This window comes from Ursus arctos, unplaced genomic scaffold, assembly GCF_023065955.2.
Source record: "Ursus arctos isolate Adak ecotype North America unplaced genomic scaffold, UrsArc2.0 scaffold_29, whole genome shotgun sequence".
NCBI classification, from domain to species: domain Eukaryota; kingdom Metazoa; phylum Chordata; class Mammalia; order Carnivora; family Ursidae; genus Ursus; species Ursus arctos.
The window spans coordinates 22,837,114-22,862,396 of NW_026622974.1; the positions used below are offsets into that span (position 1 = coordinate 22,837,114).

Sequence of the window (25,283 nt, forward strand, 5' to 3'; positions counted from 1 at the left end):
TTTTAATTTTTTATTATCATTAATTGATCAGCTTAATGTGCTTCACTCCATGGAAGTTATTTTAATGGTGGTCAATTGTCCCTGGTTAGGTCAGGCCTATTTAAGTTGGCCTCGGAGTCCTTTTGATGTGGCCTCAGTTGTTTTTGATAGCATCTTTGATTTCTGGTGTGGCAAAATGTCCCACATTCATCTTTGTATTTCTCACCACTATTCTAAAATAAATCACCTCTCTCAAGAGCCATTATTTCTTTAGTAAGAATTGGTGTTTGGAAACCACAATCGATTAGTAGATGTCATCATTGCTGTCTTGGTCTTTGTTTTAGCTTTTTAGGTTTGCACAGCTAGAACACATCTTGACCACAAGAAAACAAAGCAAAACAAAACAAAACAACAGTGCAGCTCTACAAGCTTAAAAAGTCAGGGAAACATATTCTCCAACCTTGATGTCACTGTGAAGATTTTTTTTTCTTTTTAGAGGAGATTACATTTTAGAAAGTAGACTTCAAATTAATTAGATTTCCATCCATAATGTGAGTGGGACCCATTCAATCAGTTAAAGGCCTTAAGAGAAAAAAGACTAAGGGCTTCTGAGGAAGAAGGAATTCTGGCTCCACGCTGCATTTGGACTCATGTTGTAATACCTAGTCTGCTGGCCTGCCCTGCAGATTTTGGACTGGCCAGCTCCCACATGTGCAGGAGCCAATTCCTTAAAATCTCTCTTTCTCTATTTTTCTTTCTTTCTTTATTTCACACACACACACACACACACACACACACACACACAGACTTGATGCAGTTTCTCTGGAGAAATGAGACTACTATAGTGACTCTTTTCTTCCTTGACTTTTCCCCTTTCATAAGTGGAAATTTCTATAATTGTTATTCTATGCCTAACCTATCATTTTATTTTGGGAACAGATAACTGTTACTAAGTTTCAGAGGCTCCTAGATGGAAAGGAATAGTCCCCAGGATGGATCATACTCAAAGTTTCACCTATACCTGATTTATTATCTAGATGAGATTTGGGACTTTTGAAATGATCATATTTATGTTGATTTTGATGCTATAATCGGTTTATACTTTTGCGGATGATAAGATAGTGAAGGTATTTTCCACATGGTTGGTATGTGAATCTTTGGGGCAGAAGGCAGACGGTTGTAGGCTAGATAATGGCCCCAAAGATACCTAGGTCTTAACACATAGAACCTGTGTGTATTATACATAGTAACAGGGACCTAGCTAACCTGCTTATATTAAGGACCTTGAAAACAATGTGACCACTGAAGCAAAATGATACACTGTTGGCTTTGAAGATGGAGAAAGGGATCACAAGCCAAGGAATGTATCTCTAGAAGAAGTGAAAGGCAAGGAAACAAATTCTTCCAAGAGATTCGAGCCCAGTGAAGCTTTAGACTTCTGTCTTAACAGAACTCTTAGGGAATAGCTGTTATTTTAAGCTACCAAAAAAAAAAAAAAAAAAAAAAAGTGATAGGTTGTTACAACAGCCATAGGAAACTAGTAAACATAGTATTCCATTTTCTCCTATATCAGAAATCTCAGTTCCTGATGATACCGAATAAGTACCCTTTTGCTTTATCCTATGACTTTTACACATGTCCCAGAATAACAATACCAACACTACTGCAACAATTTGATCCTGAAAATAATTTAATTTTTTTTTCATTTTTCTTTTTTTAGGGTATTTCCCATTATGAAAATACAAATAGTGTTTTTTTTAATAGCATGTTTCAAAGTAACTTCTAATTATGCAAGAAGTCTCCATGCATATTAAGCATATCATTGTCAGACTCTTCTCTTTTTGTTCCATGGGCTCTGGAATTACTCCAAACTTCCAAAGTCTGCAAAACTCTGTGAATACATCATTGCTTGGGAAACTGGAGACAAGTGCTCCAGTTCTAGGTCACTGTTTTGAGGACTTTTTCTTCCTACCCATAGGGACTTGTCTTAAGTTTCTTAATTTTCTCTCTAAAAATGCCAACAGTGCCGATGGCCAATCGTACCCATTACAATATGCAGAGTATGCATGGTGTTTAGGGACCTGGAATGTGGCCTAGAGTGCCTGTGTGTAAATCCTCCTTCTGCAATTTACCATGTATGGTAACATCAGGACAGTTGCTTACCCTATCTGTGCCTCAGTACCTTTACTGTAAAATACAAGCATAATGATAACAGTCCTTATTAAATAGGGCTAGTGTACTCCTTCAGCTAATATGTATCAAGGGCTTAGAAAAGTGCCACATATGTACTAAGCAGTGCTACTATTATTACCATGGCTGAGATAAACTGTTCTTGAATATGAGGAAATTGGGACAACCAGATGAATTTACAAATAAGCACATTTTATAACTGAAAAAAATTTAATAATTATTTTTTCTATGGTTATACATCCAATATAATACACGTGCAAACACATACAATACACACACACACACCATATATATATACATACATCACATGCATTTACATATTTGTTTGTATTTAAACTCATAGAAGTTCACAGAACTTCACATAACAAAATTGTCATTAAAGGAAAAGAGGAGAAAAGGCTGGTAAGGTCAAAGATAGAAAATACACCTCTCTAACTAAATATAATTTTGTTGATTTGACTTTAAACTTGCATACATAATTTACATAATTTTATACCAGTAGAAACTTTTTAAAAATGCAATTACTGCATATCAAAGACAAAATGAAACTTGAACATAACTATATATTAAGTTTTGTCTTAGATAAGTGGAAACTTTATCTGACACTTTTCTCTCTCTAATTTTATACTAGAAAAATACAACCTGAAATTCTTCCATAGAAGTATTTAGAGCCATTCTGCATAACTTTTCTTTTTTAAGCTGCATAATAGAACATTGAATGGTTTTTTTCATGGCATATTCAATTAATTCCCTCTTAGTTTTTCTTTCTATTCTTTTGTTTTTATAAGTTGTACATTGTCTTTTTGTTTGTTTGTTTGTTTGTTTTCCTAGTGTGTCTTAGCAGTGAGATCATTGAATTAAAAGATAAATGCATATATAATCTTACTACACAGTGTTCAATTCACCTCTGGATGAATTATTTTGTATTCCTTGAAGTAATGTGTGAAACAGCATATTTGCCCACATTATCAACTGCAAAATATGTGGTCAAACTTTGGGATTTTACTTATATATAAAATAGAAAATACTCTCCTGAGTTTAGTTTTAATTTGCATTTCTATTACTATAAATGAGGTTGGGTTTTTTTTTTTAATGTATTATTAAGGCAATTTACATTCTTTTTTCTGTGACTACTGTTCTTATTTCTTACCTGTTTCCATCAAGTTTTCAGGCTTTTTCTCTCAATTTTTAGAAGCTCTTCACATATTAAGGATTTTGCCCTTGGTCTCTAATAAAACAAACAAATAAAATTTCCTTATGGTTTTTTAGCTATCCAAAAGTTTGCTTGTAAGTCAAATTTATCAATCTTTCTATTGTTGCATCTGGATTTTGAATCATCAGTAGGAAAAATTTACCCCACTCCCAACTTAAATTTATCCATGTTTTCTTATATTACTTGAATATTTTAGTTTTTTAAATTTAAATATCTGATTGATTTGGAATTAATTTTCTGTAGATTATGAAACTGTGTTCAAATATATATTTCTCTGGGGCGCCTGGGTGGCACAGCAGTTAAGCGTCTGCCTTTGGCTCAGGGCGTGATCCCGGCGTTCTGGGATCGAGCCCCACATCAGGCTCCTGTGCTGGGAGCCTGCTTCTCCCTCTCCCACTCCCCTGTTTGTGTTCTCTCTATCGCTGGAGGTCTCTGTCAAATAAATAAAAAAAAACCCAAAATCTTAAAAAAAAAAAAAGAGCATGATATACCTTTTCATTTTCTGAAGTTATTTTTGTGTCTTTCAGGAGTGTTTTCACAATACTCCGCATAAGATTTTGGACATGTTTTTGTTGTTATGATTAGGCCATCAGATATTCCTTCCTAATACTTTCCCGATGTTATTGCTCAGTGACTTAGACTCCTCTGCATGTATTTTGGAACTTGTGGAGTTACCCTGTCACTTGGTTTTATTGCATAAGTTGGCTGTAATAATTTTTGTTATTTTGTTTATTTTGTCATGTTGTATTTGGTGAGATGATTTAGGGATATTCATAAACTACACCGCTGCCACTGTCACTCTGCCTGGCATGCTTCAATATTTTTGAGTCTACATATTTGCTAATATAAAAACCCTTTTACCAAATATGCAAAAACTGTTTCAAAAATTAAGTGATAATTATCCCAAGGACACATCTAACCACAGAAGCAATACAATGTATAGAATTGTGCCCTCAGGTGCTTACTAATTAAGATAGACAATACAAACAAAATCTGCAAGAAACAAAATAATTACGTTGGAACCAAAGCTTTCAGTTTCCTTTGTACAGCTGTCCCCGATATGTGATCTTTGGCCTAGTGGCTCTTCTCCACTTTAAAGAAAGCAGATATTTTGTTTCTCGGCCAAAATTTCCAATTAAACCATAATTTTCATGTACACAAGAGATGTGAATTATCTTAAAACATTGGACTTAGTGAAATGTAATCACAGGTAAGAAATTAACTGGTTGTTAATATCTAACTATCTATGGGGAGAAAGCAGGGAGTGATTGCTGCCCAGAGCCAGGCCTTGGAGGCCATTCTGCCCGGCACCGTGATCTTTGTAATCGTGGAGGGTCTGGACAATTTTCTGAGAAAATCTAATGCCAACAGAGGAATGCCACAATTTCTCATGAGTAGATAAAAGAAGAAATGCATCCCATTGCCGGAATCTGGAGTCATAGCACGTGGAAATAAATGTCTGCTAGTAGATGACTGTTAGTAGCAGTGGCTTACATAGGTTACTATGTATTTCTCTCTCATAAAGAAATCCAGAGGAGTCAGCCTATGCCAGCTCCTACTGTCTTTCTGCTCAGCTATTCTTAGTACATGACTTTCCTACTTGAGTTCACCTCACTTTCACAAGATCCTTATGAAGATCTAGTGTTATTTCTAGGGTTAATGAAGCAGGAGGAAGAAGGAGAAATATAAGGGAAATAAAGGACTTGCTAGCTAAACTGGACCCCTTTCAAATGTGGTCTCATGCACTTTAACCAATGCCTTCCATTTCCATTTCATTCATTCCTCGTGGCAATGAAAGCTACAAAATATAGGGTTTTTGTTTTTTGGTTTTTTTTTTGCCTTTTGTTGTTGTTGTTTTAAGCTGGCACATTGCTAAATGAAGTAAAATTGGTGCTGTGTTACGAAGGAAGACGAAGAGAATGAGTTTTAAGAAGGTAGCCATCTTTCTCTGCCACAGGTAAGACCGCATTTACCATCTATCCTGTTGCCTCCTTTATTGTCTGAAGAGGAGGAATTGTATACTTGTAGGTTAAATTTTGAAGACAGTATTTTAATAACTTTTATTACACTTTTACCCCTAACTATAGGTATCACTAATATTTAAGTGTCTTTAAAAACCAGGTAAAACAAAACATACTCCTCTGGAAATTAAAGAAAGAGCTATGACATTCAATCCTTATAGATGTAAAAAGCTTTTGTTTGTTTGTATTTCAACATGTTTTAGCATTCTACTGCTTTTTGTTTAGGAAATCAGTTCAGCAACCACGCAAAGTTTAACACCCAAGGCAGATCAAGATGAATGTAACCATTCCTGTTAAATAGGGCACTGTTTGCTCTATGGAAAGAAGATATATTACCAGGGTGGAATGATATATATATTTCTGCAACATCTCGTAACCACACTCCATTAGAAATGATTACCACCACAATGCTGCGTGGTCTGAATTAGGTTCATATTTCTTTAGAGCACAAGGGCAAGAAAGAAGCCAGCTGCCAGGACAGCATGACCCAGTCTACTGCTCTGCCTGACCTGTGTCAGGAGTAATCTCAATCAAAGCTGTAACGGCCACCATGTTAGCCAGGGCACTTCTAACACTGGTGACTTGTTGTTACAGCACTTGGTCTAAAAATAACCACCGTCCATCAGTGTCCGTGCATGAAAAATTGAGTTTCATCAGAATTTAAAAGAAAGTCAAGTCTCGTGGCTGTAATTTGTTCTCTGTATGGCAACAAGTTGGCAACCTTCTGACTAACATTTTGCCAGTTTCTCTAGTCAGAGGAGAGATGGCAGAGGAAAAGTTTTCAAAAATATTTACTCACTTTTATCACACACACCTGAATATGCATGCAAGAGTATTTTAAGAATATCTTGGTTTGAAATAATTTACCACCTGACAATTGCTCTCCTGACCTTTTGAATTCAACTAACAGTGAGTGTATTGTTAAATACATTCCTCTTTCATGAAGTTTAATCAATATCTAAATCTAAAGTCATTCTGACAAGTGTGAGGCGATATCTCGTTGTAGTTTTGATTTGCATTTCCCTGATCGTAAGTGATGTTGAGCGTGTTTTCATGTGCTTGTGGCCATCTATATGCCTTCAGCAGAAAAATGTTTATTCATGTCTTCTGCCCATTTTTTAACGGATTATTTATTTGGGGGGTATTCAGTTTTATAGGTTCTTTGTGTATTTTGGATCCCAACCCTTTATCGGATATGTCATTTGCAAATATCTTCTCCCATTCCATAGGTTGTCTTTTAGCTTTGTTGATGATTTCCTTCACTATGGGAAGCTTTTTATTTTGATGTCTCACCTCACACCTGTCAGAGTGGCTAAAATCAAAAACGTAAGAAACAATAAGTGTTGGGGAGGATGTGGAAAAAGGGGAACCCTCTTGCATTGTTGGTAGGAATGCAAACTGGTATGTTCACTGTGGAAAACAATATGGAGTTTCCTCAAAAATTTAAAAATAGAACTACCCTATGGTCCAGCAATTGCACCACTAGGTATTTACCCAAAGAATACAAAAATACTAATTCAAAGGGATACCTGCACCCTGATGTTTATAGCAGCATTATCTACAATAGCTAAATTATGGAAACAGGCCAAGTGTCCGTCAGCTGATCAATGAATAAAGAAATTGTTTTATATATATGTGTATATATATATATATATTTATATATATATATATATATATAAAATGAAATATTACCCAGCCATACAAAAGAATGAAATCTTGCCATTTTCAATGACACAGGTGGAGCTAGAGAGTATTATGCTAAATGAAATAAGTCAGTCAGAGAAAGACAAATAACCACGTAATTTCAATCGTATGTGGAATTTAAGAAACAATAAACGAGGAAAGGGGAGAAAATGAGAGGGAGAGGCAAACCAAGAAAACAGACTTTTAACTGTAGAGAACAAACTGATGATTACCAGAGGGGAGGTGGGCAGGGGGATTGTAGATAGGTGATGGAGATTAAGGTGTATACATGTCTTGAGCACCCGGTGTCGTATGGAGGTGTTGAATCATTGAATTGTACACCTGAAGCTAATATTACATTGTATGTTAACTAACTGGAATTTAAATAAAAATTAAAAAAAAATCTAAAGTCTACATCAAAAGGCATATTGAAGTTATGTATTAATTTGGGGATGAACACTCATTACTAATGAACCTAGATTTTAATCTTAAAATAGCATAGAAGATTTCACAAATGAGTCCTCAGCATCATCCAGCCTGATGTGTAGCAGGGATGGGGGAGAATATGGGTGTCCAAAGGTCTACATGGAAATTGCTTTCTAATAGCTTCTGAGAATTCACTAAACTGAGATTTTATTAACTGGCTCTTTGGAGTAAATCTTCATTAACAGAATTAGAAACCAATCAACCCCATTATTTAAATGATTAATACAAATTATCAAGCAAAAGAAATTAAGTAGTTTAAAAATAGTTACGTGAAATTTTCTACTTATTGAAGTTAAACATGAATTCTTATTTACAACTGTTAATAAAGGATAAGAGTTGATTCTTAAGAACAAAAAGGGCTTTGAAACAAAGCAATCTCTTTTCGCTTTTGGGAATATGTTTCTAAAAATTACTTTATTTGCAAAAAGAGACAGACTGAAACAGAGAGAGAATCATATGAGTAGAAGCTATTAATTTTTCATGAGACATTGTTTCACTTATATTTATCAGTTTTGCAAATTTATGTGCCTGTATATAGAGAGATAATGTAAAATATACTTTAGTCTGTTGAATGCATTAAAATATGTTGGAAAGCCCCGGGCTTGGACAACTAGTACATGTATCCTAGCTATGTCCTTGCGATAAAGGCAATCAAAGGGAAGAGATGACTTGGGCAAGGCATGCAAAGAACAAAATAAAAACTGAATACAAGCCAGCTTATCACAAAAGATCACAATTTATAAGAAATTTTAAAAATAGGTCTCTGAAACACTATAAGTACAATAAGAATAAGAGCATAGGTCTACAAAATAAAATAGATAAAATAAAAGCTTGCTGTTCTTCGTAATCATGAAGGCATACCTCACTCAGTTATGTACTACACACTTAGGTAGATACAGGGTAGACAAAAAACAAAACTGTAGAGGCACTTGGGTGGCGCAGTCGTTAAGCGTCTGCCTTCGGCTCAGGGTGTGATCCCAGCGTTCTGGGATCGAGCCCCACATCAGGCTCCTCCGCTGGGAGCCTGCTTCTTCCTCTCCCACTCCCCCTGCTTGTGTTCCCTCTCTCGCTGGCTGTCTCTATGTCAAATAAATAAATAAAATCTTAAAAAAAAAACTGTAACAGGAGGCAGATTAATACAATAGTGGTTATGACACCTGCCTCTTCTAATTAGAAACTTGGGTGGGATAATATCATAAAGGCTTGATAAGTACTAAAGTATTGCAGTTTTCTCCTAGGAATATTTCAATTCAGGGAAAAGGCCAATCCAATGAAGATTAGAGAAAATAACAAAACGTGGTCACTATCTATGACTGAGGCTTCTATTTTCCCCATCCCAAACTGTTTTATATTCTTGCTATTTCCACACTTGTATTAGGTGATATTATAAGTAGTTATAATCATGCCCAGAATACTTGGTATTATATCTGTATTGTTCACTTATATTATTTTTGTTCTTTCAATTGCTTCCTTTGTTTATAATATTTGAGTCACAAAATCTCATTCTGGTTTGCCATATTAAGAACACTTAAACTTAACCATTCTGGAGCAGCTTAAATATCAGGATAAAATCTGACAAGATTGTTCAAGTTTGTTTTGATTTTATTTTGTTTTGTTGCTTTCCTCGCAGCCTAGTTGCACCAAAGAAATATTTGTTGACTATTTAGAAGTACAAGATGGTAAGATAAATTCAGTATCGTGTAGGTTAGAAATCAGAGAAACCTAGGAACAAATTCATGTTCTTACATGTGCTAGCTGAGCCCAGAAACCTTTTATTCATTCATTCAACAAGTATTCGTCAAGAAACGTCAGGCACTATTCTAAGACCTGAGAGTACTACAATGAATAAAGTACATTAAGTCCCTATTCTCATTGACCTGATGGAGGAATAAGATAATATAACAACAAAAACAGTGCATTTTAAATGGTAATAAAATATGAAGAAGAATACACAGGTTGAGAAAGCTAGATAGTAGAGATTGTGGAGGCATTTTTATAGAGACAGTCAAGAAGCGAGAGAGGACTTACAGATATTTGGGAAAAGACTCTTCTAGGCAGAAATGACAATCTCTGTAAATGCTTTGAAGGAGGAGAGTGAATTACAGTTAAGAAAAATGGAGAGAAGGCATGAGAAGGGCAAAAGTACAGGTGTAGGAGATGAGAAAGTCAGAAGAGCAACCAAGATTTATCATTCGATTCTTGGGCCAATGTGCTTATCACGGTTTTAAAACTCTAGACACTTGTCTTAATTCCAGCTGCTATAACCATAGACTGCGTGGCTTAAACAATAAACAATTATTTCTCACAGTCTGGAGGCTGGAAGCCTGAGATGAGACTGCCAGCCTAATCAGGTTCTTGGTGAAAGCCCTCTCGGTTTATAAAAGATTTCTTCTCACTGTATCTTCTGGATAGAGAGAGAGAGAGAGGCAGAGAATCAGTATGAGAGAGAGAAAGAGAGAGAGAGAGATACCTTGGGTCTCTTTCTGTTTTTATAAGGACATTAATCCTATCATGAGTGTCACACCTTCAGGACCTCCTCTAGACCTAATTATTTCCCAAAGGTCCCACCTCTGAATATCATCACATTGGGGATTAAGTCCCAACATATGAATTTTGGAGGGACACAAACATTTGGTCCATAGCACAGTCTATTGACTGTGTGAGGGTGGGACAAGGAGGCAAAGTTCTTTGGCAAGGAAACTAATTAAGAACTGTTCTAATAGTCTAAACTCCAGTCTAATAGTCTAGACTCCAGTTAATAAAAGAGAGTGGTTCAGACCACAGTTTTAGTGGTAGAAATAGTGAGAAGTTACAGTTTCTAAACCTATTTGGAAGACCTTGGTGACAATCTTTGCTAATTCACTGGGGGATGTGGGGTCTGCAAAAAAAACCTCACATCAATAAAGACTTAATTAGCTCCTCAAAGTTTCAATTTCTTTAAACATGCAACAGAGAATTTCTTAACTATGATACAGGATTGTTATGAAAATTAAATGGTAGCGTATGAAAACAATTAAGACAATTATTATATATTATATCAATATATATCATGTAAAATCATTATTATTTATTCTATTATAGATAATAAGCAGCAGCTTATTATGAGCCCTGGCACAAAACCATTTTAAATTCCTCCGTAGTCGGCAAGCTCAAGTCATAGAACTTGATCTTTCTTCATCCATATGGAAATTTTCTACCCCAAACATTTTGTTCCTGTGTCTATACAGGCAGTTCTTCTGTAGCTACCTTCTTTATTGGCAGGGGAAGTTTTAGCTCATACTGCGTCAACTTAGCTTAGAATTTGCCTGTTTCCTTTTTTTTTAAGATTTTATTTATTCATTTGACAGAGAGACAGCCAGTGAGAGAGGGAACACAAGCAGGAGGAGTGGGAGAGAAAGAAGCAGGCTCCCAGCAGAAGAGCCTGACGTGGGGCTCGATCCCAGAACTCCAGGATCACACCCTGAGCCGAAGGCAGACACCCAACGACTGAGCCACTCAGGCGCCCCAGAATTTGCCTATTTCCTCGTCCCTCTTTTCCCATGATTCTGGGTGTTTGCAAGCCTTTAACTTAAAGCCCCTGTGGAGGTGCTCATTTATAGAATTTCTTGTTCTTATGGGGGGAGATGTCCTCAAAGACTGTCTCAAATAGAATAGGTTGGTGGCATGCAGGACCGGCGTCAGGTCTTGGGGCTGTCTTAAAGGCAGGCCGTCAACTACCTTTGAAACTAGAGGACAGGGTGTGGCTGCTGAAAGGATTGCCTCCCAATCTCTGTTTATTGGAGGCACACTCTGAAAGTGATAGCGTTGTATGGCATACTGATACATTGTATTTTTTTCTAAATTATGTAATCATTTAAAACATAAATAGTAGGAAAAATGCAAAATATTGAATTTGAATATTTTCAAATTTCTATAAAATATTTTCAAATTTCTAAAGATATAGCTGAGCTTGCTACCATGAATATATCTATATTGGTATCTGTATCCATATTTTTGTCTATATCTATTTTTTATTGTTTTATTCTTGAAAGGTCTAAATACAATTCCTAATATGCTTAATTTTCCATTTTTTATTCTTGATAGAAACTGTCAATGAGAAAATTTTAAGAGTAAAGAAACTGGGGTGCCTGGTTGGCTCAGTCGGTTGAACTTCAGATTCTTGGCTTCAGCTCAGGTCATGATCTCATGGGTGTGAAATTGAACCCTGCTTCAGGCTCCACTCTCAGCCTCAGCCAATGAAGCTTCTCTCCTTCTGCCCCTCCTGCAGCCTTCGTGCGCGCTCTCTCTCTAGAATAAATCTTTTAAAAAAAAGTGAAGAAATCGTTTCCTTAGTCTAAAAAAGGTCTACTTGGCATTGTCTTATACATAAGATTTTTCATCAAAACTATATATTTGACTTTTTGTAAACATGTAAACTTACAGTTATAAACAGGATGATAAATTATTTCAAAATATGATAAAAATAAAATAATGGATTTCATGTATGCAATTTTCCTTCCTAGGAAAGGGTTAATAATTGCTCAAATGTTGCTGTTTTTTCAAACTTTCATTCACTTATTTGAACAACTACCACTTAAAAATATCTTTTGAACTTACTCTTATTAAAAGTAAATGCTGGTTACATAAAATGGAATTGGTTTTCATCAACAACTGGAAAATAACAGGCCAGGACCATCATTTATATTTAGCTTTAACAAACAGTGACATAATGACATAATAGCATTTTATGCTTGTAAGCACCTTTCATCTTTCAAATTTCAAAAGCTATAGAGTGTGATACACTCATATAGTGTATCCACTAGAGCTAAATCTGAAGAAACCAGCTGTTCTTATGATTAAATATTTTAACAAAAATTCGACAAAAACATATTTTCCTTTTTTGGTTCAAAACCCTCAAAACTTAGTAGTTCTAATATAATGCTGTTTATTCATGGGAGGCTAATGAATCATTATTATGTTTTTCCTTATGAATATTTCTCAAACTGGCATTCTTATTCTTCCATAAACTAGTTGTGATTAAAAAGAAAAAAAAGACAAATCTTGGGTTCCCACTACAATATAAAATTATTTTTCATTATACTAAGCGTTAGTGATACTTTCTAAGGTAATTCCATGTATGTAGATGCCTGCTATTATAATACTTTGAAACTCAGATTTCTAAGAGCTACAAAAGGCAAATAGAACAGAGAAAAATAATGGAAATCTTTAAATATATTGATAAAGCCTGTAAGCCTATCATATGTATTACATTTGTAAATTTTTATAAATCATTGAAAAATAATTTTCTTCCTATTTCTAAGTATTTATTTAGATTTTTTTAAAATAATAATATTTTTATTATATTACGTTAGTCACCATACAGCACATCCCCGGTTTTGATGTAAAGTTTCATCTTTCTTTTTTCTTTAGCTGAGTTAGTGACCACTGAAACATTTTTGTGTTTCTATTTCAACTGCAGTACTTATCACATCACATTATAATCTACTGATCTGTCTCTCAGTTAAAGTGGCATTCTTTGTTTGCCTAATACAATACAGAATGCCAATCACACAATGGGCATATGATTAATATTTATGAATGAATAAATAAATGAAGGACTCAATCAGTTATTGGGCTTTTTAAAATAACAGACTTTAACGTTTTAGAGTAGTTTTAGGTTCACAGCAAAATTGAGTGGAAAGGACTAAGAATTCCTGTATATGTACTCCCTATCTTCCCCTCCCCCACTATCAACATCCTACAACACAGTCCATACATCAGCTGCAATCAATGAACCTACATTAATACAGCATTATCACCCAAAGTTCATAATTTGCATTAGGTTTATTGTTGGTGTTCTTAACTTCTGGCAATCAATTGATCTTTTTATAGTTACTATAGTTTTGTCTTTTCCAAAATGTTATATAATGAAATCATACAGCATGTAGCCTTGTCAAATTGTTTTTTTTTTCACCTACCAGTATACATTTACATTTTAAAATTCTTCTGTGTCATTTTTGTGACTTGATAGATCATTTCCTTTTATTGCAGAATAATATTCCGTTGTAACAATGTACCACAGTTTATCTATTAACCTAATGAAGACTTCGATTAACACATTGTTTCCAGTTTTTGACAATTATGAATAAAGTTGCCATAAACATTCACCTGTAATTTTAGTGTAGACATAAATATTTTAAACTTAACTAGATCATGTAGAACATGATTGTTGGATCATTTGGTAATAGTTAGAATTGCCATACTGTCTTTGGTAATATAGATCAGTAGGGATGTCCCCTATTTCATGTCTGATATTGATAAGCTGTGTCTTTTCTCTACCCCCACCCTTTGGTTAGTCTGGACAGAGGTTCACCCATTCTACCAATTTGTTAAAATTTTTAAATCTTTTTTAAAAAATTGCTTTTGGTCTCTTGATCTCTTCAGATATCTGCATGAGGTTTTATCCTAGGAACTGAGTTTTCAGATAGTCTAATAAAAATTGTTGATGTTTAGTTCATTCAGCTTTTTTCTTATGGTTATGTTTGGATAATTCCAAGACTTTTTACACACTAAAACTGAAACTGGAAGTTTACCTCTTAAATATTTTTTCTTGGATTTTTACTGTGACTTTTCTGTAACATTCCTTCTCATTTATGATTTTAATACCTCCTTGTATACTCTCTGAGTAGCAGTATATCTAAAAACTCTATTCTGCTCCTGGAATTGTTTCTATTTTTTTCAGTTAAAGATTTTATTGCTTAAATCATTTTACTTGTTTTTTAATTTTGTGCATTTTCTTTAACTTCCTTGGATCCAGAACAATCCATTCATATTTAAGAATGATGCCTGGAATTTGGGGGAAAGAACTCTCTATATGTGAGCAGGAACTGTCTATCATTTCTCACTTTCTGTGTCTAGTCTCAGAGTTGGTTCCTTTTCCAGACAGATGGTAGAAGTCTTTGCTGTGGGTTCATTCAATTTCTTTACAAAAGAGTGTTGATTCACAGCTCTTTGGCACTCTTGTTATGAAGTAAGGGGAGTAGAATTAATAGTATAACTACTTTGTGTAACTTCAATTAACTTCCCTGGTTTTCAGCCTCATGACTAACCTCTGATATTCCTAGTGGTTCCAAATATAAAGCCTTTCCAAGTCTACTTTGGGCAGGATCACTGAGTTCTCTGGCGAAAACTGTGTCCGTTCTCAGCTGCAGCTCTCTCATTCTACTGTGTCAGTTACCACTCCCCTATCTTCATTTAGTATTCCTGCAATCTTTTGAAATCTCTTCTGTTTTTTTTCTTTCTAATGATTTTTCACTATTATAAATCTATTTACTGTGTATTTCTCTAAAGTCATTTAATTACATCTTAGGAGAAAGGTAGAAGAAATACATGTGTATGCAGTAGTCCTTATTGAATTAGAATTTCCACCTGAGATGCTTGAATTAAAAAAAAAAAATCATATTGGGGCGCCTGGGTGGTGCAGTCGTTAAGCGTCTGCCTTCAGCTCAGGGTGTGATCCCAGCGTTCTGGGATCGAGCCCCATATCAGGCTCCTCTGCTAGGAGCCTGCTTCTTCCTCTCCCACTCTCCCTGCTTGTGTTCCCTCTCTCGCTGGCTGTCTCTGTCAAATAAATAAATAAAATCTTTAAAAAAAATTAAAAATAAAAAAATAAAAAAATCATATAAAAAGTTATTTTGAAGGATACTAAATATTATCACTTATTTATAATATTTTTATATTAGATTATTCAATAAATAGTTCAGAGAAAGCCATAGCAGCTCAGATTATTTTTCTATAACTGTATTGACTTCCAAAATAATACTGCATTGACTCTTACTTCTTACAAAGTCTTTGGATTTAGTAACTTTTCAAATGGCAATATTTCTATTTAAGAAAAAGAAAATAGGAAGAAAATTTGACTAAAGCTATTACTTCAGAAATATATTCCATCATAAACACAGAAGAAAGATTTAAACTCCGAAAGATCAAGAAAGATAGTCTGACAGCCTACACATGATCTTTATTCTGGGCTTATATAATTCACAGCCCGGTGCTGGGAACCAGTTGCTTAACACAATTATTGACAGGATCACACAGTCACAGTAGCCTTTAGTAAGCCCTTGATGGTTGTGATGGAATTTAATCAAGCCTTGCTGATTCTCTTCATCGGCTTTTTTAAACAGCTCCAGCAACTATGCTGACAAACATTGAATCACAAAAGCCAGATCACAACTGCTAGAGCATAATTCACTTTTTATATGCTGACTGGCCCACTGGCAACCACAAACAGCACCTGGAGGCAGGGAACCTTGAAATATACATTTAAAAATATGGCCTGCTTTTTATTTTTTTGTTCATTATTGATATGTTTGTTCAGCTAAGGACATCAGAAGGCAAGATTCTTAGACACAAAACACATTTAAAGGCTAGATATTTTTTCCTATACTAGATCTATTATTAAAGTTGTTACAAATAACAAAATATATTGGTTACTGGGATAAGATTTGAAGCTTAATGGACAATGTTGATATAGAACAGCTGCAATTTATTCCACAATCAGTTGCAACATCTTATTGCTTTTGCATAGCTTGAAATAATAGATGAACATTGATTTGAAGCAACAAAATTAAAAGCCAAATCGATAAGCATGTCTGAAAATTTTCCAAAAGCTAGCAAAATAACATTTTGAAAAGGATTGATGAAACTTTCTGCTTATTCTAAATTAAGTTTTACACCATTTTAAAAGCCTCAATTTGTTCTTTAAAAATATGTAATTGGTATAAAAATAATGGAGAATTCAGAGCAATTTTTTAATAAAACGTTAATATCTTCTGCAATTATATTTAAATGCAACAGGGACGCTATTTGAAATTAAAATAAAATTTAGTTACCATAATTTTAACTTCAGATCTAATTTCAGAGCCTATAAGTTTGCCTTTTTATAAAAATGATTTAAAATATTTCAGTGAGAAATAAGTTTAATTACTTATTTTAGGAATTATATGCTACAGATTTAACTTGTAATAATAAATAATTTCCTTTAGTCCCAATTGTTTAACTGAAGTTATTAAACTACCTTCTATAATCATTTCCCCCAAATGCTGATATTGGAGCAGATCACATGGTAATTAAGCCACAGTGGGAGAGGTGGAGGAGAAAACAGATCACCAGACCTTTTGTCCTCAAAACCAGAATTCTTTCTGCTATTGTTTCCATCATGGCATGTTTCCAAGGTGGTGAAAGGATAATGAAGGAAGCAAAATAATCCACAAAGAAAGGATAAGAAGGAAAAAGCTGATGACTGTCATGATGTTGAATCATTACTTCTTCAGGCATAACTAATGTTCATCCTCTCCTTCAAAACAGTCTGTATTGTAGGAATTCCAAACTAATTTACAATAGTCAAAATCACAATAATTCTTATGACAAATTGTCTTGGACTGATCAAAGAAATGAAATCACAAGGTAAATGACCATCAAGAAAATACATCTCAGTGAAACAGAGTCACAGCCAAGACCTGCTTACCTGGAGCAGAAACTTCTGGAACCATAAATTGTAGGACCATTTGTGGTAATTTGGATTAAAGCCTGGAGGGCTTAATGTGGGCTACACGGAGAGTGAGAATCTCCTGGAGAATACAGTCTTTCAGGGGCTACCATAATTTTGTGGCCTTAACCTGCAGGAACCCCACAAGCATTTAACACTGAAGAGACAAGAAAGATTTCCTAATGGCTCTGGTAGAATTGGGGTATGTAAATATTGTGAATAAGCCCAGAATGTCCTACATTAAAAAAGGCCTTCTTTTTAGGAAAAAACACTTTACATGCCTTATCCCACCTGGGGAAAGGACTTTTCCCTGAATCCAGACCCCTCCAGACCTCCTATCTCTCCTAAGAGGGGGATGAATGGAGCTAAAAATACTTATAAAAATCACAACCCAGGGACACAATCCCACTAAATGAGATTTAATCTTAAAATGATAGAAACCCTCTTGCATCTATTCAAGACCAATCTAACAACAAGTTTCCAAGTTTCCAGCATAACAACAGTGGGCACAACTGAAGGAGCTGAAAAATACATATTATGATTATGATTATGATTATTATTTGAGAGAGAGAAAGAACAGGGGAGGAGCAGAAGGAGAGAGAGAGAGAATCTTAAGCAGCTCCATGCCCACCCTGGAGACTGGCTCAGGAATCACTCTCATGACCCTGAGATCATGACCTGAGCCAAAATCAAGAGTCAGTTGCTTAACTGACTGAACCACCCAGGCGCCCCCCAAAATACACAATCTAATTAAGGAGGCATCATCAGAGAAGCCTAAAGGCATCAAAGGACTCACAAAACAAGGGCACTAGAGAAACGAAGTCTTTAGCACATGCAGCTAGAGGAAACTAAAGAAAGTCCAACTCCTAGCCACGGTAACATAAAACTTCCCTCTAAAGGCTTATTTACCTCAGTTTTTATCACTTTATATGGCATGTCCAGATTTCAGTAAAAAATTACAAAGCATGCTAAAAGGCAAGAAAAGGGCAATCTAAGGGGGGAAAAGAAAGTATCAGAACCAGACTCAAATATGAAATAGATTTTGGAATTATCAGACAGAATTTAAAATAACTATGATTACAAGGGCTCAAGGGGAATATTTTAGGGCAATGAAATTATTCTCTATTATGCTATCATTGTGTTTTTACGACATTATACATTTGTAAATAACCCTTGAAATTTACAACACAAAGAATGAACATTAATGCATGCAATTTAAAAAAACCTGGAGTTCAGTGAATCCCAGATGGAATGCAGGATGTGGCAAAATAATCTCATTGTATTAACAGATCTGTGAAACAGTTTCAACTGAAATAGAGGGAAAATAAGATGCTGACATAAGTAACTTTGAAAATGTGTGGACTTGGTAAAACGCAAGGCAAGGGAGCTATACATAAACACTTCAGTGAATAAAGTTCTTTTCAACAAGGTACGAGTGAACAGTCCTGATGCTGATACACCCGGGTATAAGGATTGAATCATTGTGCAAATGGGAGAGACCACGTTTCTCACTGATAAAGTGAGAGTTCACAATAAGCAAGAGTAAAAAGAATGATGAATTAGACGATGAATTAGAATTGAATATCAGTATAAACTCATGTTGAGCTTAATATGGATAGAGATATTAAGAAATACAAAGTGTGTCATAAAAAGTAACTTTACAGTGGAGTAACTTCACAAATACTGACTCAGCTAGGTGCTCAAAATCTCCATCAACAGTGATAAGTCAAGTGTGATAAGATGGGTTGATAGTATGTCCCCTTGATATGATGTGATGAAAATGGCATTTGACCTCTGTGCTCTTCAATACATTCATTCTAAGGTATGATATACGGCTTATGGAAAATGAGGAATCATTAGAACTGGATGGTATTGAAATCATGAGAATGGATGAGATCTTCCTGGAAAGTAAAAAGGAGAAAAAGAGAAGAAATTGTAAGTTTAACTATTAGAAAATGCCAACAATAAAAATTCCTTTTCAATAAGAAAGTTAAACACTATAACTGGTTAACTTAACCAGTATAACTAGAATAATTGTCTCTGAGATTGTTCTTTGCTTCATTCTGTGTGATGGTTGATTTTTGTTTGAATTCTTTAAGGGATCATTAATATATCTTTATACCTCTGTTTGGTGCATCCTCTTTAAATATATTATTATGGAGTATTTAGTCATAGATCCCAGGGAAAGCTTGGCCATGGCACAGCTTTGTCTCTCTTATTCAAACACATTTCTGCTATGGTCTCTTTGCAAAGATTTTAGGATTATATTATCTTTACAAGATGTAAACTATGGAGAGGGCTTTCAAGACTCAGGCTTCGCAGGAATTCTAAATAGAAAATAGATTCTACTGTTTGAAAAATTCTGAAAAAAAACCATTAATATTAAATAACTTTATACCCAATAGTATACGAATAAGGTATGCCATAAATATTTATGAGGAAAAAAGTATGTGTGTTAGTATAATGCATATTCTCAAGATAAGACTGACTGAACATAGTAAGATATTGAACTAATTCTTATCTAGGACACAAAAGTTACTTTTCGATTTATGTGTTTTTCTTTTTTACAGTTGAATGTCACACAGAAGATTGTCGCGAATGGATCTTTTTTTAAAATTCTGCTTTTCCGCCAGTTCTGGAAACTACTGCTAGAAAGGCACATTTTGTGTAGTGTAGAGCCCTGTAGCCATCTAAGCAGCTTCTCTCCCTTGAGATGTTTTACTCTGCAGGACAGCTGCTGTGGCCCCTGGCTGTGCAACACCAGCATATTGAAAACAACTAGCTGTTCCTAAGTATGCAAGCCCTTCAGCATTTACGTATAAAATGTCTATAACTACTGGGCAGGAAAGAGATTTAAAGAAAATAGAACAGGTCCCAGTATAGATACTCCCTTTAGATGAGTCAACCTCACTGGAGCCGTAGTGAGATGCGAGTTTGGGATGTTTAGCCCGTGGTCACTCTATTCATTTTCCCTGCGAACTCTGGTGAAGCAAACACCTTAACAGGAGTTTACGCAGGAAAATAAATTACAAACTTTAAACCCACTAGAAAATCTATCATTAAAGACAGCATTCCATAATTCCTTGTCCAAAACAAATTCTGGTAGTTATGATAGCTATAAGCAAAAGCAAGCCTGTGGCACAGAAATTAGCCCTAACTTGTTTTTCCAAGGTTTCTTCAAAGGCTCTAATCAAATTATTTCAAATTATTCATTCTTTGATTGATTTTTCACAATAAACTGAGTATAAATTATTTATTATATAAATATAACTATAAATTAGGCAATATATCATGATATTAATTCCCTAAGTTATAATTCCCACTTTTATTAAAATTCATGTTTTGATACCCTTCAGGCAATAAGTTCCTTTCCTTCTCTTTTATTTTTTCCTTTACTCCTGATGTTTTTGCTTATTTTTGTGAGGCTAGAGAACTATATTATATTGCAGGTATCTAAATATGTATTTATTGAATATCTATTTCAATAGATATTCTATTTTCTCAATAGAGATAGTGATAGAAGAGAGATGATAGATAGAAATATGTAGATAGAAATCGCATCTCTATGTATATATTGTCTCTCTATATATACTTTTATAGATACATTATATATTTCTCTATATAGTTCTGCAACATATTTTTTCTTCCCACAATTCAAAATACAACAATCATGTAATATAAACAATCATGAAAAGGAAAATAATAAATGAACCTAATTTTCCTAACTATTAATTTTTTTCTTGAGAAACTGCCCATTTTAATTTTTTTCTCAATTTTTTAAATCTTGCCTACTTAGTAGGTAATGATAAAATCTAAAGTAGATTAACAAATGCCAAAAGACAAAAACTTTGTTCTTTGAAAGATAACTGTGATACAGATAGATACGTACTTACAGGCATACATACAAGTATTCATGTAGTTGACTTAAGCATATCAGAATATAAAATCTCAAAAACCTAAGAACTTCCTTAATAGCTGCATTCTAATTTTTTATGTATTAAGAACCTTTGAGGGGCGCCTGGGTGGCTCAGTTGGTTAAGCATCTGCCTTTGGCTCAGGTCATGATCCCAGGGTCCTGGGATAGAGTCCCGCATTGGGCTCCCTGCTCAGCGGGGAGCCTACTTCTTCCTCTCCCTCTCCTGTGATCTCTCTCGCTTTTGCTCTCTCTCAAATAAATAAATAAAATCTTAAAAGAAAAAAAAAAGAAACTTCGAGGAGAAAATAAACAATAGTAAGTAATAAAAGTTTGTTTCTTCCCTGTTTTCTAATTTGCTTTTCTCTTTTTAGGTTTGAATATTTCTCCATATATACCATTAAAGAGAAGTTAGTAAGAGTGTAGGATAAGGCATAAAGCTCTTCTATCATTTAAATGTAAGTTTTATGTGACCCCTTTCAGTTTCAAGGACATTTGAGGAACTAGTTCAAATAGAAATTGCTTTAAATTTCAAAAGATAACTGATTTTTCTAATCATTTTATCATATACCAGTTAGTAATGCTACAAAATTCAGACACAGAAATGAAAGAAATCAGTCTACTCATGAAGTCATTCTGACTTCCTGACAATGATTTCATAACCAAAAAAAGCTACAGGAGGGAGTCAGTCAATATACTTAGGTTTAGAATCTAAGACTGGATTTCTAAAGGTTATTCATTAATTCTAAATATTACTCAACCACAAATAGCACAAAACTAAACCCATGAGTACTTTTATTTTATCGCATGTTAGAGCCAATCTTTAATTTTCAATTTTGTTTCTTTTCCTTTGCTGTGTCATTAACAACCTCTACCAAACTTGATGAATATTGGTTTTGAACTCTTGCCTCTTGCTCAGTTAGTTCTTGGGCAGAATACTGGAGGGAATGAATTCTGAAAAAACACTAGGAAAGCACACACATTAAGTCAAAATGTTCTTTGGTTTATTTGTACGATTGTTTCTTTGCTTTTGCTTATGGCATGAACATTTGAAAATAATAACTTTGGTTATTATAATTAAGAAATTAGCATCAACACAGTGCAAGAGGGTGTATGGCAAAATACTTAAAGAATCATGAGTTCAGGAAACCAACCCTTCCAATTATTAAACAGTGGTAGGGCAATGGGAAATTTATTTAACCTCTGCATGTCTAAGTTTTCACAAATAAAAAAGTTGAAAATAGGATAGAACAGTTTTAAGTTAAAGGAGAGAGAGAGAGAAATATAAAATATTTTTGAAAGAGGATTGTTACATAGTAAGTTCGGACTAAACATTGCTTAATAATATTAATAACCACATCTTTTCATTGAGATTTGCTGAGATCTGTTCTAGCATTAAGAAATAAATAAGATAGACTAATGGCAAAATGGATTTGATGGAGGGGTATACTATAAAAATTAAACAGAGAAAATCAGTAACTTAAAATAATAAAAACTGCTGTAAAGAATATACCTATATGTAATACAAACGAAACTAAAAACAATATTATTTATGTGGGGCGGTCAAGGAAGTTTTCTTAAAAACATGTCATAACAATAAAAATAGTAATGCAATAATTTTAAGAACATTTATGTTAATAATTTTCAAAATAATAAATTAACAAATATTAAATGCTCTAAGTACTTTTCTTAGAAATATGTATGTTATTCTATTTATTCTTAATGAAAGCCTTATGAAGTCATTCATCATTATTCACGTTTTATTGGGACATTAAGTAAATTGCCTGAGATCATATAACTGTTAAATGCCAGATGTGGACATTTAAACATAGACTTGACGCTAAAAAATTATAAAAATAAATCACAGAATATACAAAATAGCTTTGGAAAAAACACTGTGATGTCAGCCTTCTAAGAAATTCAATTCCACAAAATTTTGCATAAACCAAAGATCCAGTTCTGTGATAGATACTTATGAGTAATACGATTGAATTTTATGATACATTCGTACCCTTATTCGACTTGCTTGTACTGATTTACTTTTATTCTCTCACCTCCTGCTTTTTCTCTCCCATTTTCATAACCTCCTATATTTATTCAAAACACACTAGTGGGGAACATTTTTAGGGTTACATTTCTTTTTTTTTTTTTCCCCAGGAGAGGAGCATCTGACCTCTCTCTGCGACCAGGGGACACAAGAAACCAACTGACCACCAGAGAACTTATCTCCAATTTAAAGGCTCATTAGCAATGTGCTCTAAGCAGAGAAAGGGAATGGCAGCTCCTTAGTTATGTGCCTATTTTACGCTAAGTGCTAATGAGTTGTTTGAAAGTCCTTGATAATTTTCATCCTGTGCACTGAAAAAAATTTCTATTGTAAATCAAAAGTAGATGAGTGGAATGATTGTTACCTGTAATGAATTCCTTCTGGAGCCCGTATCAGTACAGTGGGAACAGTACAGAACTTAGAAAATCTAAGTGTTGCTCCTTACTTTGCTATTTTTGAGATATATGGGACTGGGAAAGCCACTAAATATTCATTAAAAAAGTTTTAAGAATGTATTAGGTAACAATTACTTGACAGGTACCGTGCTCAGTGCTGGAGATACAAAGATGAGCAAGAGACTCTAGCCCCTCACCCAGATCCCCTCGACACCTCCAGGGAGAGGCACGGGTAAACAACATAACATAACACGGCGCACAAAGGGTGCAATATGAGTATGAAAAACTCATAGTGCAGAGTCCATGCCTATTTTGTTAACCATTCTATCACCAACACTGTTGCTGGCATTTATAAAGCATTTGATAAGTAATTTTAAATAAATGAATTAGAAAATAAATCTCATTTTCAAGTCTCATCAGAATGAATGAGTGAGTGATTAATTCTGCTTGAAAGAAACCTGACGATAAATCAGATTAACGATGAGTAAGATTTTCCCAGGAAAATAAGGCATTCTAGGAAAACAGACAATGTGGGCAAATTTATGGAAGCCTGAGGCATAAGCATGTTTCGAGTATTAGGGAAAGATTTTCTGTTCTTTATACTACAGACTGTATAATCTTTAGCAAAAAATTATGAAATAAAGTTGGAAAAAAAGAAAGTTGGAACTGATGGTGAAGAATCTCAGACTTCAGGCTAAGTAAATTTTATTTCATTAAAGTTTAAAATACATGTTATTTAAATTTATTCCTGTTTCAAACCTCAAAATGAGAATAACTTGAAATGCACCTTCTACTTTAGAAGGTGTTTAATAGGAATGTCAGTCTAAAAAAGAAGCCCGTTCAAGAGGCAAAGCATTTATTTGCAACCAATTAAATTTAAGCTACACAGATTTAGGTAGAAATCCAAATAGAGTTTTGACTTCGAAAGGTGTACTCAACATTTTTAAGGGCAAAAAAGAAGATTAGGGAAGTTGTTTTTAAGAAGAGTTTATTGGTGTTGACAAACAGGGTTAGATTTGTATGTCACTGATTGGTCAGAAAAAATGGTCACTAGGCTAAGTAAAGTTCACTTTTATGAGCCTTTTCTAAAAGGATTTTCTCATTCTTGCTGACTTCTTGGAATGTTGGAGTTTTGGCTTAGTTCAAAGGTTTAGGAAATGGAATGTGCAAGGTAGTTCCTCTGAAATGGCTGATTTGTCTCTATTTTAAAAATGGCTCTACTTATGTCATTTTTCACATTTTCCCATTTTGATCAAGATCTTTTCCTGAAAGCATCCCTGATCAACCATTTGAATTGGGTTTTCTCATTTTTGGTTTTCAATCCCTGGTTGCCAGGGAGATTCCTTAATCCCTCTTTGTCAGGAAGGCACATTCCTGGTGTGTCTCATCCTATTCTGGAGGGAAAGTGGTGCATTTGGGAGACTTTATGCCACATCTGAGCAACAAGAGCACCCAACCGGAGGAGGTTGCCACATTCTATGAAATAAACAAAAGTTGCTAAAGTTCCTTTAATTGACCAGATAGGTATTACAAATCAGTTCAAAACATTGGGTTACCATTATTGCATGGAATTTTTACAGTACTGTGAAAACAATAGAAACAGAGTCTTATAATAGTAACAATCTCTAGGATCACAAGCAAGACACTAATTCCAAATTGTAGAATAGTTCTAAACTATGAATACCTGAAGGTATTCAACTCAGAAGTCAAAAGACCAAGAGCTTCCCATAGATACTTATTGTAACCAGTGCATTTGTTCTGTAATTTTGTATCATTGTGTTTCAACTAATCCTAAAGAATTTATCCAAGTTCAGCAGGGGGTTTTAGCAA

The 25,283-nt window shown here is 34.4% G+C and overlaps 1 long non-coding RNA gene across 2 annotated transcripts; it reads left to right on the forward strand.

The window, feature by feature from the left end:
- Nucleotides 1-23,851, forward strand: LOC113261144 (uncharacterized). 2 transcript variants are annotated; one of them, XR_008956210.1, is made up of 6 exons: nucleotides 266-823; nucleotides 5,244-5,339; nucleotides 18,921-19,033; nucleotides 19,669-19,890; nucleotides 21,386-21,469; nucleotides 23,169-23,851. It is a non-coding gene; the product is annotated as an uncharacterized LOC113261144 (long non-coding RNA). The 2 variants fall into 2 exon arrangements; XR_003318282.4 differs by lacking the exon at nucleotides 21,386-21,469 and having other exon boundaries at nucleotides 1-823; nucleotides 19,669-21,329.
- Nucleotides 23,852-25,283: the final 1,432 nt, after the last annotated feature.